Consider the following 18,387-nt stretch of genomic DNA (forward strand, 5'->3'; position numbering starts at 1 on the left):
CTCCCGCAATCTAGCTACCTAAAGGGAGGTTGAGGATGAAAGTTGAAAAAGACTGGACGGGGTCGAGACGAGTGACTGTGACATTTGCCAGCGTGCTCACAGGCGCCGCAGTGGTCATAAACGAAGCAGATCATTTGACGGAGCCAAGCGATCATTATGGGACTCCAGGCCAAGACACCAGTGTGTGATTCTGACACAGTTTTGGGCCTGTCAGTCTGAAATAATCTTTTACACAGTGCCTGGCCAAAAAAAAAAAGGTCACACACTCTAATATTTTGTTGGACCACATAATGTTGCTGAACCTAGACCTGAGCAACTGCAGCAACCCCAGATCATAGCACTGCTCCCACAGGCTTGTACAGTAGGCACTAAGCATGATGGGTGCATCACTTCATCAGCCTCTCTTCTTACCCTGATGCCCCCATCACTCTGGAACAGGGTAAATCTAGACTCATCCGACCACATGACCTTCTTCCATTGCTCCAGAGTCCAATCTTTATGCTCCCTAGCAAATTGAAGCCTTTTTTACCGGTTAGCCTCACTGATTAGTGGTTTTCTTAAGGATACACAGCTGTTCAGTCCCGATCCCTTGAGTTCCCTTCACATTGTACATGCAGAAATGCTCTTACTTTCACTGTGGCCATAAGTTTGTCCAACAATTTTCAATTTAGTGGCAGTGTATCGATCAAAGCTCTCAAAACTGCTTCAGGAAACAAGCTGGATGCTGTGCTGTGATAATATTTGGGATTAGTATGTTAAATAACCTGGTCTTATCAAAACTAAATGACTTGTGGTGTATATAGGAAAAAAAAAATAATAATAATTAAATGTGTGAAAAAGTCAAAAATTGTAAGATATTTCATTGAATTAAACAATTGTAAGACAAACATTTGTATTGCTTTTTGAGTTTTCTTTTATTTCATCTATTCAAACAGAATTTACAATAAAAATAGATTTTTACAAAAAAAAGAAATTTTAAATTTTAAATTTCACTTATTGTGTGTCTTGTTCATGACAAGTCTCAGGTTTAAAGACAAATATGTTGTGTGGCTTTCACATTAACATACACCAGTCAGGCATAACATTATGACCACCTTCCTAATATTTTGTAGGTCTCCCTTGCGCTTCCTAAACAGTTGTGACTCATCAGAGAATGGACATGGGCCTTCTGAGGGTGTCCTGTGGTGTCTGGTAAGAGAATGACGGTAGCGCACTGAGCCAAAGTCACAAATCATAGTATAGACAACATACTAAAACACTAAGCATTTTATGTCTGGTTGGGAAGCCTTTTACATTGACAAACAGGGTGCCATTATCACCCCATATGCTACACATTACTCAGGGCATTTAGAAAGCTTTTAAACCAGAATGGGTGAAAAAAAAAAAAGTCTATTACTTCAACATCTGTTTTACTTGAATTGTTTATTGGTTATACAGCTGATTTGGTTTTACTTTGTCTACTCAGAATAGGCTCTGTCTAAAATGCAATGGCATGGCGGAGCAGGGTGGGTCTTTTGGGTGGGCAGTGGTGCTGTATGATGGGGGGATGGAAGCCCTATGGGCAGGCCAACTCCTGTGGATGTACCATCTGGTGCCCGTGGCAAGCAAGGGCAACGGCATGACCTGGACTGTACAGAGCGACATAAGAAACATGACAAGCTCAACACACAGAGAGATGGATAACGGCTACGGGAGTGCACATTCTTCTCTGAAATCAATTTTTATTATAGTGCCAGTGTTGAACTTGAGCATTAAACCAAAGATATGAGGCTGACCTCAGATATGTAAAGAAGACCTATAGCTAAGCGTCTCACATCTGATAGACTTAGCTCATAGATAGATAGATAGATAGATAGATAGATATTCAGTAAAACGGTAAAAATTAAAAGTATGATGAGGTAGAATGTATAAAAAGTATATATGTAAGATATGTCACTTGCAAGATATATAAGTTATTAAATATATAATTCTGTATAATAAGAGCATCCGTCCAAAATTTGTGACTGAAAGAGAAAAGTGTGTTTATCTGAGTCAGGAACAAAAGAGATAGCGTGAAAAAGGATCAAGGACCTGTGTGTGTGCGTGTTTATGTTCTTGTACAGCTATCTTTCTGAGGACCAGTTTGACTTTTACACCTTTGAAGTGAGGACAGTTGTGCAAAGTGAGGACATTTTGGCCGCAATCCTCACTTCTTTACAAGGTTGCTGAGGGTTAAGACTCAGTTTTACGGTGAAGGTTGCAATTAGGTTGTGGTTAGGATCAGGGTAAGGGTTAGGGTTGGTTACTTTGTTGACATGGTTTATGATAGGGGTCATCAACAACATTTGTCCAAGGGCCAGAATTTTTCTCACAGACACTGTGAGGGCCAGATGCTCTCATAAAATAAAATAAAAATAAATGCTGTATCCTGAGTAATATATTATTATTTGATATATTAAGTTTCCTTCCAAATTTATGTTATTCTTTTGTCAGCCTTAAGAGACTCAAATTACCTGTACTGCGGCAAGCCACTAGGGGGCGATTGCAATTATAGGCTTCACATCGGTGAGGCAATCAAACAGTCAATACAACTTTGCATTTTTTGACTTGCCCTCAAGAGTATGATACATGTATGTACTCACCATGTTCGGATCAACATACAGCTGTAAAGCTGCTTTCTCAAAAATGAACTGTATAAAAAGGCATTAGAGGAACCAACTGTCAAACCAGTCTTTGGAGGACTGCTTGCGCATTAAGCATCTGTTAATGCTGATGATTGCTAAAACAATAGTGTCGGAGGGGAAATGTAACTTCTCCCATTAACCTAATGTGAGTATTTCAGTGTTGTGATTTTCTTCGTTTTACTTTATTTGTATTTATTTGTTCACAGGCTACTTTAATTTGATGAAAAGAGTAACATTTCTAATAACTGTTTGCTGATGGGATACACTTGCACTTATGCATGCTCTTCTCTGTTATGTTGATGGTTGTTGCTGAGTATATTGAGTTTTGTCGTCATTTGTGACTGAAGGCACAAGCTACTTTTCAGAGGGCATTTGTTGCATTTGATTAAAAATACAAATAAATATAGTAACATATTCTTGAATTCAGTAATATTCTGGAGGCCGGATGGATTGGAATGCTTTGGCAGGCCGGGTGTGCCCCTCAGGTTCAGTGGTTTATGGTAAGGGGCTAGGGAATGCATTCACGTCAATGAATGTCCTCACAGACATGTGTTGGTGGGGTGTACGAAGTACACCCTCGAGGCTGGTGGCTGTTAAATGCAAAGCAGTGTGCCCATGGAGTGACATCATTACCCTGTCGAGCAAGGTGTCTGATGGACAGGCCCCTCTACTCCAGTGCTGCTGACTGAAAGCTGATTTGCTTCCACACATCTCATTTCAATCAGGATGTAGCGCTTCACTGACCCCTGCTGATCACTGTCAGTAGTGTCACAAATGATCACCTGTCTCCACATGTACAAAATGTCACATATTAATCTTCTTGAGAATGAATCCAATTTAGTAAATTCCCCATCCAGATCACATCGAAATGTGTTATCAACACCTTTTAATTTAGCTGTTTTATTTTATGATTGGCAGAGAGTCAATTAACTAATGCCTAATACTCGAAAGCCATAAATATAATCAAACAATGGGTTTCCTGCTTCGGGATGCATTACCAGGGCCTTCACTTCAGCCGTCAGCTGTTGTTTGTTTGAGTTGTCTTTTCCTGATTTAAGCTTTTTCTTTAGCAAGTAAAACAATCAACTCACTGAAATGATGGAGAATATTCCCCAACTTTACCCCAAAAACTGCTTTCACTATATCATTATATTTGGGTTCATTGTTCTTCTGTACACCCAATGTTCCTCCTGTCTCTCTGATAGAGCTGTTTTGGTTTTGCAGCCTGAGGATAGCCGGTTTCACTCACACTGAGAGTTTCTTTGGAATGCATTTTGTGTGTTCAGCGCAAATGCAAATGTATACACTTGGAATCAACTCAGAACTTTAACCTGTTTAATTGGTTAAGAAATAATGAATAGTAAACACCGGTCCAGTTATATTTGGGTGGAAAACGTAGCAACTACGCAATAAAGAGCTCTAATTTCTCCTCCATTCTGGCAGTTTGAAGGTGTATTTGTTATAAGGTACAAATAATGTGCCTAATGAATGGCCCTTCCCCGCAACTCCTCAGGACTGTTTAGGAGGCACAAGGGAGATGTACACAATATTAGGATAATAGTCCTATAACAATATAGGATTAAAGTGGTGACCGACATAACTTTTGAGAATACCGATTGGATGACAGCCACTTTGGTGAGTTTTCATTTGGTTTCCAACACAACGATGCATCAAAACCAATTAATCTAGGGCTCGTCCGGGATTTGAACCCGGGACCTCTCGCACCCAAAGCGAGAATCATACCCCTAGACCAACGAGCCCTGAACAACAGTTGTCTGTGAAGGAGTCTGGCCACGAGGCATATCCAGGCCACCTTTTCCCAACCCAGGCTTCTAAATTCCAAATTCCCTAGATCCCAAAACCTTTGGACCTGGCATGTTACTTAGACACATCCATCTAGACCAGACCAGGCACCCCCACCCCATAGCACTGACACTCCTTGATGGCAGCAGCCATCCCCAGCAGGATGCAGTCTGACACACAAAAACTCTTTAGGAACAACTCAAAAAAACATGAAGAACAGCACAAGGTGTTGACCTGGCCTCCAAATTCACTAGATCCCAAACTAATCAAGTATCTGTGGAATGATCCACAGAGGCCCCTCCCATCAACCCATAGGCCCCAAAGGCCCCCCACTAACAACATTCTGTTGCCAGACACCACAGGACACATTTTTTGATGGGTCACAACTGTTTTGGAGGCCCAAGGGAGACCTACACAATATTGGGAAGGTCGTCATAATGTTATGCCTGATCGGTGTATATACAAAGAGATTTATTTTAAGGTAGTCCTTTGCATGCTTTACATCTAAAGGCATATATGCGTATATCTGTCTCCATCACTTTGCTACACCCAAGCAGTTAAACTGAATTTCAATAATTAACAAAGTGGAAGCTCACTAATCAATTTTTAACCTCTGCCGTCTGAATTTGAAAATGGGAAAAAAATAACATTTTGACAGTTTGAAGGATTTCATTAAATCACAAATTGCATAATAAAATGTGAGTTGGGAGTTCTGGAACCATTTTTTTTCGAATTCATTTGTTCCTTTAAGTGTCTGAAGGAAAATACTTTCAGCAATCATCAGAGAAAACTTTTTTCTGCGTGGTGTGCTTTCTTGCTTGAGGCTCACAGATTTCTTTGAATTTCATTTGGGCAAAAGGGAAATTGTTGAAAATGGAAACGTTTTTTTTCTACAGCCCCATTTTATGGTTTGGACTGACAATTTGTCTTTTTACAAGCTCGAACAAATCTTTTCAAGGAGAAGAGGCCAAATGAAGACTTCAGTTTTTGTTAATGTGGCGACAGTAGTTATTGGTTGTAATATTTAATGTGGTTTCATCCTACAAATCACAAAATTCTTAGAGCATAAAAACAAACTGCTGTTGTCCATTGGTCACACAGCATGGGTCTGTGAAAAGCAGAACTGAAAATAGTTTGTCTGTCGTCTGCAGCTTTAAAAGTGTTTTAAAGTAAATAACACTGGAGAGGCCCTCTTCAAAATACCAAACACAGTAACTCTAATAAAGTGTTAATATTCCTTCTTGACCTCACCGCAGCCTTTAATAGATCTGAACACTGTCTTGAACTGTGTTCACCTATCCTATTTATGTGAGAGAAAATGTATTTGAGTGCGTGAGAGCACCAGGTTGGTGTGAATTGACCTACAAGCTAACCTAAAAATTAGAACCAAAGGTGCTACACTTGCTACTTATCAGCTGACGTGTCTAGACACAGAGTTCATTGTGTCATAAAACCGTGGCCAGTGGAGCGGGAAACAAGCAATGCAACAACAACAAGGGCTAACAAACTGTTTCTAGCTAGCTAAAAACATTGTACTATCTCAAAGGATCATTTGGACTCCAGATAATAGCTACGTGTAGCAATGATACTTGCAAACTGATTTCTGATTTATCCACATTTGGCATGCTGTCAAAATGCTTCAGCCCCACATATATAAATAGTAAAATCGCCTAAAACTGACATTTGGATGTCTAACTTCACGTGCTTGTTTTCTTTTATTTTTATGGCGCCTTATTTTGGTAAGTAAATGTTTAATAATTGCGGTGTGCTGACGTTAAAGTGTCACCTGTTGATAAACCAACACCCACTCCTTTTTATGAGTCACTTCCTGGTGCAACTCCTACCGGACCAAGAGCGATGTGAGTATCTCTTTCACCTAGTTTAGCTAGTTAGGATCAAATGTGCAACACTTGCTACTTATCAGCTGACGTGTCTAGACACAGAGTTCATTGTGTCATAAAACCATGGCCACTGGAGCAGGAAACAGATAATGTGTTGGCTATTGTACTTAGCCAAGATATAAGTAGTAAAATCGCCTAAAACCAACATTTGATGTTGATATGCTGTCATCCATCCATCCATCCGTTCACTTATCCATAGTCAGGTCACGTATGCAACAGGCTAAGCGTATTCCTGACATCCCTCTCCCTAGCAACGCATTCCACTTCCTCATGAGGAATTCTCCAGACATCTCCAGACAAAGTTATCCACTCCTACCTGAATGCATCATTCTGCAACCTGCCTATGATGCCTCTTATATTCAGTATCTTATAGCAGCCAACTCACCTGTGATAGAACTATTAATGTCACTAATAGTTTTATTTCTATTCTTTATCCATCTCTTGTGTTGCATGCATTACCTAGATCTTCTACTTAAATCACAATTAGACTCTACATGTACACTTTAGCCAGATCTTTTTCTTTCTGTACCCGACCGGCCTCAAGCACATGGGTCCTTCCATGAGTTGGGTTCTGGTCAAGGTTTCTTCCTGTTAAAAGGGAGTTTTTTTGCCACTGTCGCCTTACTGCTTGCTCTAGGGGTTTCACGCCGGGTTTTGTAAAGCATCTTGTTCCATTCAGATTCTGATTCGGAAAGCTTTATTTGTCCCTGGGGGTAGCAATTTAAGGCACATGTGAGCAGCATGACGTGCAAGAACAAGACACTTTTAAGGAACAAAAAATAGAACAATACACAGTATAGGGTTAGGGTTAGGGTTTATACACAAAACTATACCATAAGTGTTTGAAACTTTCGAAATGTCTGTGGAAGACGTAAACATGTCGGTATGAGAAAAGCAAATAAAATGCAAATGCAAACAGGAGTTAGAAGGATTATATATTTAGATCGTATTGGAGAGGTAGTATGGGTAATAAATAACAATAAATATCGCCGGGAGGCAGTTGTAGAAGAAAAGGCGTGTGAAAGGTGCTTAAAAAAGAAAAAGAGGGTTCTTGGGACAACAAAAAACTGTGCAGTGGAGGAGTGTCTGCGTGGGCTGCGACAACTGAGAGAGTTTCTATTGTTATTGAAGCTATTTAAATAAAGTTGAGTTGAATTCCTGAGGGTTAGAACTGATGCCTCACAGCAAGAGGGTTCTGGGTTCAAATCCATTGGCCGACTGGGGTCTTTCTGCGTGGAGTTTGCATGTTCTCCTTGTGTCTGCGTTTGTTCTCTCTTGGTATTCTGGCTTCCTCCCGCCGTCCAAAGACATGTTAGGTTAATCAGTGATCCTAATTTGGTGTGTGAGTGTGAATGGTTGGCTGTCTCTCTGTGTTAGCCCTGCATTGGACTGGCGACCAGTCCAGGGTGTACCCCACCTCTTGCCCGGTGATAGCTGGGATAGGCTCCAGTCCTCCTGCGACCCTCCAGAGGACAAGCGGTTACAGAAAATGAATAAATGAATGAATTCCAGACCAGTCGAGATATGAAAGCACTCCTAAACTGGCAATGCCCGGTAAACGTCCCAGGAGGCATCCTCACAAAATGCCTGAACCATGTCAACTGTCTCCTTTCAACCAAGACAAGCAGCGAATCTACTCTGGCTCCTCACCTTGTCCCTAAGGCTGAGCCCAGCTACCCTACTGATAAAACAGTTGTATCCGTGATAGCATTCTTTCAGTCACTGCCCTAGGCTCTTGGCGAGTGGCAAGGACTGCAATGTGGATCTACTGGTTAATCTTCACCACGATGGTCCAATACAGAACACTAACTCCTTTATTTTTATTTCTGATGTCTGAAATCACGTCTGGATGTCAGTGGATCTCTGCATGAAAACCGATGCACCACTGCATATTAAACTGTTGAGATGTGTTTCATCATTGTTTCACATGGTAGACCCTGAAGATATAGACAGTCAATGCACCAGTGCCTTCAGCAACACTTCTTTTTTTCTGCTGAATTATTCAACTCTGAGGCCTGCCAGGTTGTGTGTGTTTGGGTGCGTGTACATTCCCTTCTACACAAGCCGGAGCTCTGTATTCCTACATCCCTCCACCATCTCCCTGTGTCCCCACCCACTCTGACCGGGACTGTCTCTGTGTCACCCTCCCAGATGAGATGAATATGCATGTTATTAAAATGAGGGCCAGTGTTTGTCATGAGAGGAAATGCATAGGGACTGTTGCCATAGTGATGCGCATTTTATTTAATTGAACAAATAAAGGTTTACCATTAAAACAGACTGCAAACATGCAAAAATGCAAACTGGGATACAAACAGTAGCTAATTACAGTATGTATGTGTCCAGAGCAGAGGCGAGTCCTGTGGTGTCTGTCCTCTTTTTGTCGGCTCGTTGGTCTAGGGGTATGATTCTCGCTTTGGGTGCGAGAGGTCCCGGGTTCAAATCCCGGACGAGCCCTTGACCCCTTCTTTGTTGCATGTTTCTGTTGGAAACCAAATGAAAACTCACCTAAGTCTGCTTTAATCCAGTCGGTACACCCAAAAACCAATGTTATAAATCCTATGAGTTAAGAGGAGGATCATCTCACTCATACTGGATCAGTTCGGGATCTACTAGTGGATTCGAAAGCCAGATCAACACCTTGGGCTGTTCTTCAAGCTTTTTTTCAGTTGTTCCGAAACTGTTTTGTGTTTGTGTCAGGCTGAATCCTGCTGAGGATGGCTGCTGCCAACAAGGAGTGTCATTGCTATGGGGTGGGGGTCCCTCGTCTGGTCTAGGTGGGTGGTACAGGCCTGAGCAACATCCACATGAATGCCAGGTCCAAAAGTTTCCGAGCAGAACATTGTGTTGTCACAAAAAAGTCAATGTGATTTACTTCTTCTGTCAGTAGTTTCAGTGTTGTGGCTTATTGGTATATGTAATAACCAGAAACTAATTTTAGAGTTAAACATCCACAAGGCAGAAAGTCATTTGGAGTGACATACAATGCATTGCTTAAAAAAACAGTAGTCACTGACATTGTGCATCTTTAAGTTCTGTCCCAAGGTCTGTCTTCTCGGTTCGTTCATTCTGCCTCTCTCTTCCACTGCTCCCCCTTGTATGTTTGCCAAAACCTTTTCAGCAAGATGCTTTATGGTCTCCAATTTGTGCCTCTCAGTTTCATACTGGTTATGTTCTGGTATCTATTTGCACAGATCCTGTTCCTATATAATATTTCCTCTATTGGGAAATGGAGCGAAAAGCTTGTTGGGTAATTAATCCTATGTCACGTACACACACGTTGAAGACAGAAGAGTTGCATGATATTTCTAAACTGACTGCAACACACAAGGATGGATGAAGTGGTAATGCCAGTGAGCAGGAGCTGTCGCTAGAAGCTGCCAGAAGCAGCTAACCAGGGCCAGGGTGCAACGTTGAACGAAGCCAGATAACTCCTTCCAGGGTGTCAAACTGAATGAAGGAAAACTCAGTGTCTGGCTGAGCAACAAAATGCTCAGCCAGACGCAGTTTTCCTACATTTGGCTGGGAAACAATTTATTTTTTTTGAGGAGCAGAAGGTGCTTTATGCACTGCTGTACAAGCCCAAGGGTGCAAATGTGAGACCAAAGTTAAATGGCTATGTCAGCGCTTTGACACTGGCAGCCCACGGTCGTACAGAAGCAAAAGACATTCTTGATGAACTGAAGGACCTATTTGTTGCACCTATCTGGCAAAGTTCAGTCTAGTCCCAAAGATCACGTTATCGTAGAACTGCCGTAGACGTGCAGAGTACAGCAAAACCTGCAACAAAGAGGAGGAGAAGGTGGAGAATAGGAATATTGCTGTGGTATGGGATGTTTCGGAGAACAAGATGAGGTGAGCACACAAAGAGCTTTGTGTCATTCTTTATTGTGAACTGCGTCAGAGCTGGAGAGAAGTGAATTTGCTGACTTCAAGTGCTATAAGCCCCACAGTTAATCCACAATGTGGAGGCATATGTGTGTGTTTGAAAGTGACGCCAGAAATCCTCGCAGCTTAGCAAGCGAGCGGCGGAGAGGCCGACGAGCATGTTGTTTTCTGCACCACGTTCGATACGTGCTCAGGGACCTGCAGCCAGTCTCATCACCCCTCTATCCCTTTAAGCGCTTTCAGTAACCTCTGATTTACAAAGTAAGCCCCGGTAGTCCCATTAGTGACACACATTAAGCCCAAAACAGCAGAAAAGCAGCACACACTTCACCAGAAGAAAAACTGAAGTTGGCAACAACGTGAGTATGTTCGATTGGGGGCACTTAATGTGGATGACAGGTTGATTATTGAATCATTCTACTTCTAAGGGAACTTTTTCACTCCTGGTACATTATTGTTATACTTTTATGTTCACAAACTAGCCTTAGGCCTTGTTCTCTCTCCCATTTTTGTCATCCGGAAGACATGGCTCTAATCTTTGGACAGTCCATTTCAGTTTAAGTAAGCAATAAGGTACCACCCATTAGAGGATTATGCAGCAATGTTATCGTTCATCTTACTGTCGTTGAAAATTATTTGATTTTAAGACTTACACATGAAGTTTAGATTGCGACAGCTGGTTCCGATGCATTTTTCTAGAGGATCCTTGGTGGATATACAGTATACACCGATCAGGCATAACATTATGACTGCCTTCCTAATATTGTGTAGGTCTCCCTTGTTGCCTCCAAAACAGTTGTGACTCATCAGAGAATGGACATGGGCCTTCTGAGGGTGTCCTGTGGTGTCTGGTAACATAATGTTGTTAGTGGGGGCCTTTGGGTCCTGTGGAATGAGGGGAGGGGCCTCTACGGATCAGGCTTGTGCCAGTGCATCCCACACAGTTTTGCCAGATATGCGAATAATTATCGTATTTATACAATAGTTTCAGGGCCTATACGATACGAAAGGGTGTTTATTCCTTAGGTTGTTGCAGTGCCATGTGCATAGAATAGCTTTGATTTTAAATGCATTGTCCTATTGTGTGATTTTTTTTTTCAAGTTGTTTTTTCATACGTACAATATTTTGGTTCAGAATATGAAAAATTTAAAGTGACAGTACGCTAGTTATTCGTTTCCTGTCTGGAAACACTGATCCCACAGATACCTGATTGACTGAATTTGGAGGCCAGGTCAACACCTTTTGCTGTTTTTTATGTTTTATGAGTTGTTTTGTGATCCCTGCTGGGGATGGCTGCTGCCATCAAGGAGTGTCATTGCTATGGGGTGGGGGTGTCTGGTTTGGTCTAGGTGGGTGCTACATGTCTAAGGAACATCCACACGAATGAATGCCAGGTCCAAAAGGTTTCCCAGCAGAACCCTGAATTGTCACAAAATGGTCAATGTTATCAGTGGTCATAATGTTGTGGCTGATCAGTGTATCGGTGTACCAATGTGTGTGTGTGTGTGAGAGAGAGAGAGAAGAAAAAGAAGAATGGAGGAACAAGAATGATTTCAAGTTATTTGACTGTTTTGTCAAACAACTCCAAATCATTCTTTTTCGTCTTCTCTCTCTTTTACTCCCTCCCCCTCCCCAGATGTGCTGAGAGGTTCGGGAGAAGTGAGGTAAACAGAATGAAATGTGATGTTTGCTCACAGAATATTTATTACAGATATCAGTCACTCTGCTGTCATATACATCCATCTCGTTCTTGTCTGTGTGCACTCACTCACTCACTCTGCAGATTGTAAAGTCCCTCGATGCCTCAAAGATGCAACTGTCACTGCTGCACAGTTTTAAAGCCCACAAGTCAATGGGCCTCTTAATGCTGAATGGGGGCTCTGCTCTGAGATGGGCCCACCTGTTAAAACTGGATTTTATAAGCTCTGTCATTAAAGTAGAGGGGATATTTCATGGGTTCAGGCCATTAAACACAGCCAATAGTTGGTCAAACACACATACACACACACACAGCATCTTATTTGAATAGTTACAGTTGATCCCTTTTTGTTTCTTTGTTTTTTCTGATCCTTCCTAACAGGCTGCATCACAATAGATGCACGTACATCTGTAGGTCACCTTGGCAACCGCTACCAAGTGGCGAATGGTTCTTTTGGCATTACAACAAGCCAGGCCCGTAAACATCTACAAGGGTACATGGAGTCCATTCATCAGTCCCCTCATGGTGGGAATGCTGATTATTTAGAGCCTGCTTTTCTTTTCTTTTCTTTTTTTTTTTTTTTTTTGCTTTTTTCAAATCACATTTGCTTTTCAGCCCGGTGGCAGGATGAAGTCCCCACCGAACACCACATGGGGATCGGAGCATTCATGGCAGGCCAACCACGGAGACCGACAGAGAGAATCAGAGGGAGCGACAGAGCCAGAAAGGCTGGAGCGTCGGTGGTGGCAGTATTTGCCTGCATCAGCCTGGGCTGCATTTCCACTTACCTGCAGCACTTTGTTTCTGTCTCCCACTCTTATGGCTTTTTGTTTTTTAAAGATTTTTTTGCAAAATTGTGAACTTAGTTGTACTTGAAGGGTGTGATCGTATTCACAGTTTATACAAAACAAGGGATTATTTCCATTTCTAGTCCCTGCAAGTGTTAAGAGTGTTAAGAGTGACCAACACTCAGCTGGAGGAGTTATAAAGTTTGATGGCCACAGGCAGGAACAACCTCATGTGGCGTTCTGTGGTGCATTTGAATAGGATGAGTCTGTTACTGAAGGTACTCCTTAGACCTTTGCAGTGTGTTGTGGAGCGGGCGGAAGGAGCTGTCCAGGATGGTCTTCACAACATCACTGGCCTTGCGGATCAGCTTGTTGAGTCTATTAGTGCCTGATACTCTCAGCCTGCAGCCCCAGCATGCAGTGGCGTGCAGGAGCGCACTGGCCACCACATCCTCAACATTGTCCGGCAGATGTTGAAGGACTACAGTCGCCACAGAAAGTAGAGTAGACTCTGGCCCTTCCCGTAGTGTGTTCTTTGACCAGTCCAGTTTATTGTCAATGTGCACTTCCAGATACTAGTAATCCTGGACAATGTCCACATGGGCCCCCCGGATGGTAACGGGGATCAACGAAGCCTTTTTCATCCTCATGTCCACAACCAGTTCCTTTGTTTTTGTCACATTCAGCTGCAGCAAGTTGTCCTCGCACCACGTGAAAAAGCTTCTCATCACAGTTCTGTACTCAGCCTCCTCACCATCACTGATACATCCTACTACCGCAGAGTCATCAGAAAACTTCTGATGGTGGCAGGGCTCTGTCTGGTAGTTGAAGTCCGTGGTGTAGATGGTAAAGAGGAAGGGGGAGAGGACTGGACTGAGCCCCAGTGCTCCTGACCTGTCAACGATCCAGGACACATAGGGGGAATCAACCTGCATTGCTTTGAGCTTCTCGCCCAGAAGAGTCGGCCTGATGGACGATGGCATCCTCGACTGCAAGTTGTGGAGGTCAGGGCCACAGATCTGTAGTCACTGGGGCTGCTGGGGCATGGTGTTTTTGGCACTGACACAAGGCATGATGTCTTCCACAGCACAGCTACCCTCTGTAGATTCAGGATTCTTCCATATGCACTCAGTCACCCTCCAGACATAGAAGCCCCACAACACATAAAAGATGCAGTTTCCCCTTTTGCAGAATTAACACACACAGTCAAGCACACAATCAGAGTTAATGGGCCCATTAATGCTGAATGGCAGCTCTGCGCCGGGCCGTGTACAAGCGATGCATGAAGCATTAGGAACACATGAAGAAATCACCTCATCGTGTACCTTAAAGATGAACACTGTGACCGTGGAATATCGAGGAAAATATTTTTGCAATATCCACAGTGACTGTGATGTAGTGCTTGACAGACTGACACTTGGAAAGTCACCCAGGGGGTACCGTACCTTGTCACTGATGGATGATCTTTCTTTACAAACAATTCTTGAACAAATCTGTCCATGATAGCTGCATATGCACGGTTATATCAGACATAACATTATAACCACCTTCCTAATATTGTGTAGGTCTCCCTTGAGCCTCCAAAACAGTTGTGACTCATCAGAGAATGGACGTGGGCCTTCTGAGGGTGTCCTGTGGTGTCTGGTGACAGAATATTGTTAGTGGGGGACCTTTGAGGGCCTTTTATGGGGTGGGGGTGTCTGGTCTGGTCTACTAGGGTGCTACATGTCTGAATGCCAGGTCCAAACGTTTCCCAGCAGAATATTGCATTGTGACAAGATGGTCAATGTTATTCGCTTCTCCTATCAGTGGTGTAAATGGCAATGCACAGCAGGTCTGGCTTTCAGATTAGGTCTGAAGACTGAAATATGTCACCAACCAATGGGTGGGTAGGCTCAAAACTGTGTGCAGTTGTTGATGGTTCCCAAACGATGGATCTCAATGGCTTTGGCAATCTCCTGAATTTTCCCTTAACATGAGCTTGACATAAGACCTTGATCTATAAGACCTTAGCTGTACTTTGCATTTACTGCTAATCAGCAAAATTCACAAGAACATTGTGAAAACGACCGACAGATTTTGTTTTAACGATTAGCTTACCAAGCATTTCTAAGAGTTGACTCGGCAGCATCCGTCTCTTCATCCTCCAGATCTTCTGGTTTCGCGTCGTAGTTTAATTCCTGTCAGACAAGACTGCGGCGCCCTTTAAACGGACTGAGACAAATCACTGCGCCCGTCAGTGCAGCGATTTCATGCCACTTGAGTTTGGAGTCATTGCGCTCACCTGCCAAGCCGACCAAATTAAAAGGGTGGCCAGATAACCCTGCAAAAACGTCTGAACAGGCAGCTTCCCACCGCTAAAGCACACTGATTTGGTTCTTAATTTCCAGTATGCAAATGAAAGCACTCAGCAATTAGCAATTATACATATTTATGAGATTACACACCTGAAAAATAATCAGGAGTTACCTTGATTAGCATCTAATGAAGATACTGCTGCTGTTGGCTCGGTATTCATGACGCTACTACAGTATCTATTTAGGGAGTGGTTTTTTGTTTTTTTGGTGTGAGCATGCAATGTGCAGTAAAACAATACTTGTGATATTTAAAGCTATAGTGTGTGAAATATACAGTAAGTTACTGTACACTGCATTCAAGCCCTTACCAAACAATATTCTCACAACAGCGATTAAGCTCATAAATTCCAGGTAAATCTCTTTATTTCGTTCCTGTGGTCAACATTACCACAGTGGAGCACTGCGTAGCGACGCATTTTATGTCAACCAGCAATGACAGATTTAGAAAAAGGGTTGAAAACAGAGTGAGGAGTGTGGTGAAGCGTATTCGGCAGAGGAACGAGGGTTACGGATGTAAACCTGGGTTCTGTGAATTGATTTTCTCTGCCAGTCATGATGAAGTGACTGGAAAGATTCTAGATAAAAAATGAAACTGAGAAAAGATTACAAACTTTAATAAAAGGGAGGCAATCAACAGTGAGGACAAAAGCAGATTACCGTCAGTATAACTTTCTTCTTGTGGCGTGGTGAACGAAGAGAAGGGACTAATTGACTCCTCACCGCCAGAATCAGAGACAAATTAACACATTGTAGGTGTAAGAAATCCTCATTAACATGCTCTGACTCAGTGAATGCACTTGTCTCCTGTTTATTAGACACTGCTTTTTCAAATTGTTGAAGTGAATCCCATGTAAAAAATGATTTTAATTCATGACCTGTAATACGTATCTCTGACATTGTGTAAAGTCAGCGCCTACGACGACCTTTATAGGTTGGGGACAATAGACTAAACGCCTGCAGTATCAGAAACACATCTCAGCAGCCAATACAAAGTAGTTCCCTGCGGTCTGCTGCCATCATGTGGCAAACACAAGACTCAACCCCTAAATCAGGCACTCACACATGCACCACATCTGCTACTGGTGCTAAGCCCATTGCTCAGTTTGTAAAGATTTCAGTGGAATGAATGACAGAGGCATGACTATGAACTGATATTTGTGATAAGAGAGCAATAAGGAGAAAAGAAGCAGTGAGTCCACTGTGACATAAAACAGAATTAGCCTTTTTGTGCCACACCTAGTGTAATAAATACAGGTACTACAGCCTAACAGGTAAATTATGTCTGTGAGCACAGAAACAGAAAGATGCAGCCTTCCAGCCTTGCAAATAACTTCAGAAAACCACAACTCGCAACTGAAGAAATGTTTAATGTGAATTATTACCACACATTCTGAGTCAAATCTTAGTCACTTATAATCAGAAACATAAAGCCTACAGCCTACATGTATGTGGGGGCTTCCCTAACCCTGCAAACCTCTGGGAACTGATATGCTCAATGTTTTTTTGTCCCTAAGTCATCACCACATGCTGCTAAAAACATCACAAAAAAGCATGTTAAAGTTCACTATGTTAGAACTTTTGATTCAGTGCCGTTGCTTTTACCCAGAGCGACACTTTTTGCCCTCCTTCTTCAACTCCTTTATCAACTGAAGGGCTGCTGTCCTTGCTGTTCACGCTTCTCACCTCCGTTCTTTCCTTTAGCCACGACCATCTAATCTCCGGTTGCAGTGACACCCAGGAGGGCCTGATGTCACAGCTCGTGGGGACCGTTCTAATACGAAACCGTCAAAATGCGCCTCGTGGGACTTCTCCATATCTGTCAAATGCATTTTGTCTTTGTTTATGGGTGCTCAAAGGAGGTTGATTTGTTGCTCCTGCTGCTTCAGAGTAGCATTAGCCTACGTTCGGACTTCTATTACCCAGAATCAAATGTAGATTTCCTAATCGTCGTAATAACAACTCGTAATAATAACTCATATTAGCATTTCTGCGAGTAGAACACATGTTAAGCAATAAGATTTCTTGCAGAGGTTTAGTTCGTTACACTTTCCCTCATCCACTGCCTGTCTTTGTTAGTTGATGATTAGTTTTCTTAAGTTCCCTTTTAAGTCTTTGGTTTTGTCTTGTTCTTCTCAGACTGCACCTCTCTCGGCCTATCTCCCTCTGTCACATGACGCCGTCACAACGTTGTGGGCGATAACAAGCTATAATTACTACTATATCTAAACATACAGACGGATATATTTATAGCTATCTGACCCGCGTCACTTCCTCCAGAAGATGCACTCTCATTCTTAGACTCCTTTCTGCTTGGTCTGCCCATAGTACTTGCGACCTCCAGACTGACAGTTTCTTTTCTATTCAGCATTTATCAACTTTTATCCTTATATTTTTTGAGTTGTTCCTAAAGCGTTTTTGTGTGTCAGGCTTCATCCTGCTGGGGATGGCTGCTGCCATCAAGCAGTGTCATTACTATGGGGTGGGGGTGCCTGGTGTGGTCTAGGTGGGTGCTACATGTCTAAGTACAGTCCACACCAATGAATGCCAGGTCCAAAGGTTTCCCAGCAGAACACTGAATTGTCACAAGATGGTCAAGTGATCATAATGTTATGGCTGACCGCTGTAGTTCAACCGTCTCTTCCTATTTACATTCAGTTCCTGTCCACCTTATTGACATCCTGTCTCCTTCTATCTGTCCTGTAGTAGGATCATGGCTGTTTGTTCAAGGACAAAAGATTAACAGGCTTTCTAAATCCCACCATAAGCTTTAGTTTAAAAACCAGCACCGCAGCGACATCAGAGGATGGAGAGATTATCATAAAGAAGAAGCAGAAAGTAAAACACAGGTGTCAAACATATGGCCCGCAGGCCAAAAACAGCCCGCCGAAAAATCTAATCTGGCCCATCTGGGATAATTTTACGTAAAAGTGCAAAAATTACATTGAAGACATTAACTTCAATTTTTCCAATAAGAGTCATGGACATAACACAACACTGAGTCCTAGAACTATGCAGAAATGACATTTCTTTTTCTTAAGAAATGTCCGGTTGTTCATTACATGCGTTGTAATAGTGCAGTTTATTAAACGTAAACACTTCCATAATGTACTTCTTTGCACTAAAACAAAGGGAAACATATGGAGTTGTCGTTATTTATGGATTAATACTGGTCCAGCCCCATTGACATCAAATTGGGTTGTATGTGCCCCCCTGACCTAAAATGAGTTTGACACCCCTGCTGTAGAAGTACTGCAGGTATAATCGGTGCAGTATCTGACATTTTTTTG

Source organism: Chelon labrosus (assembly GCF_963514085.1).
Source record: "Chelon labrosus genome assembly, chromosome: 2".
Classification (NCBI taxonomy): Eukaryota; Metazoa; Chordata; class Actinopteri; order Mugiliformes; family Mugilidae; genus Chelon; species Chelon labrosus.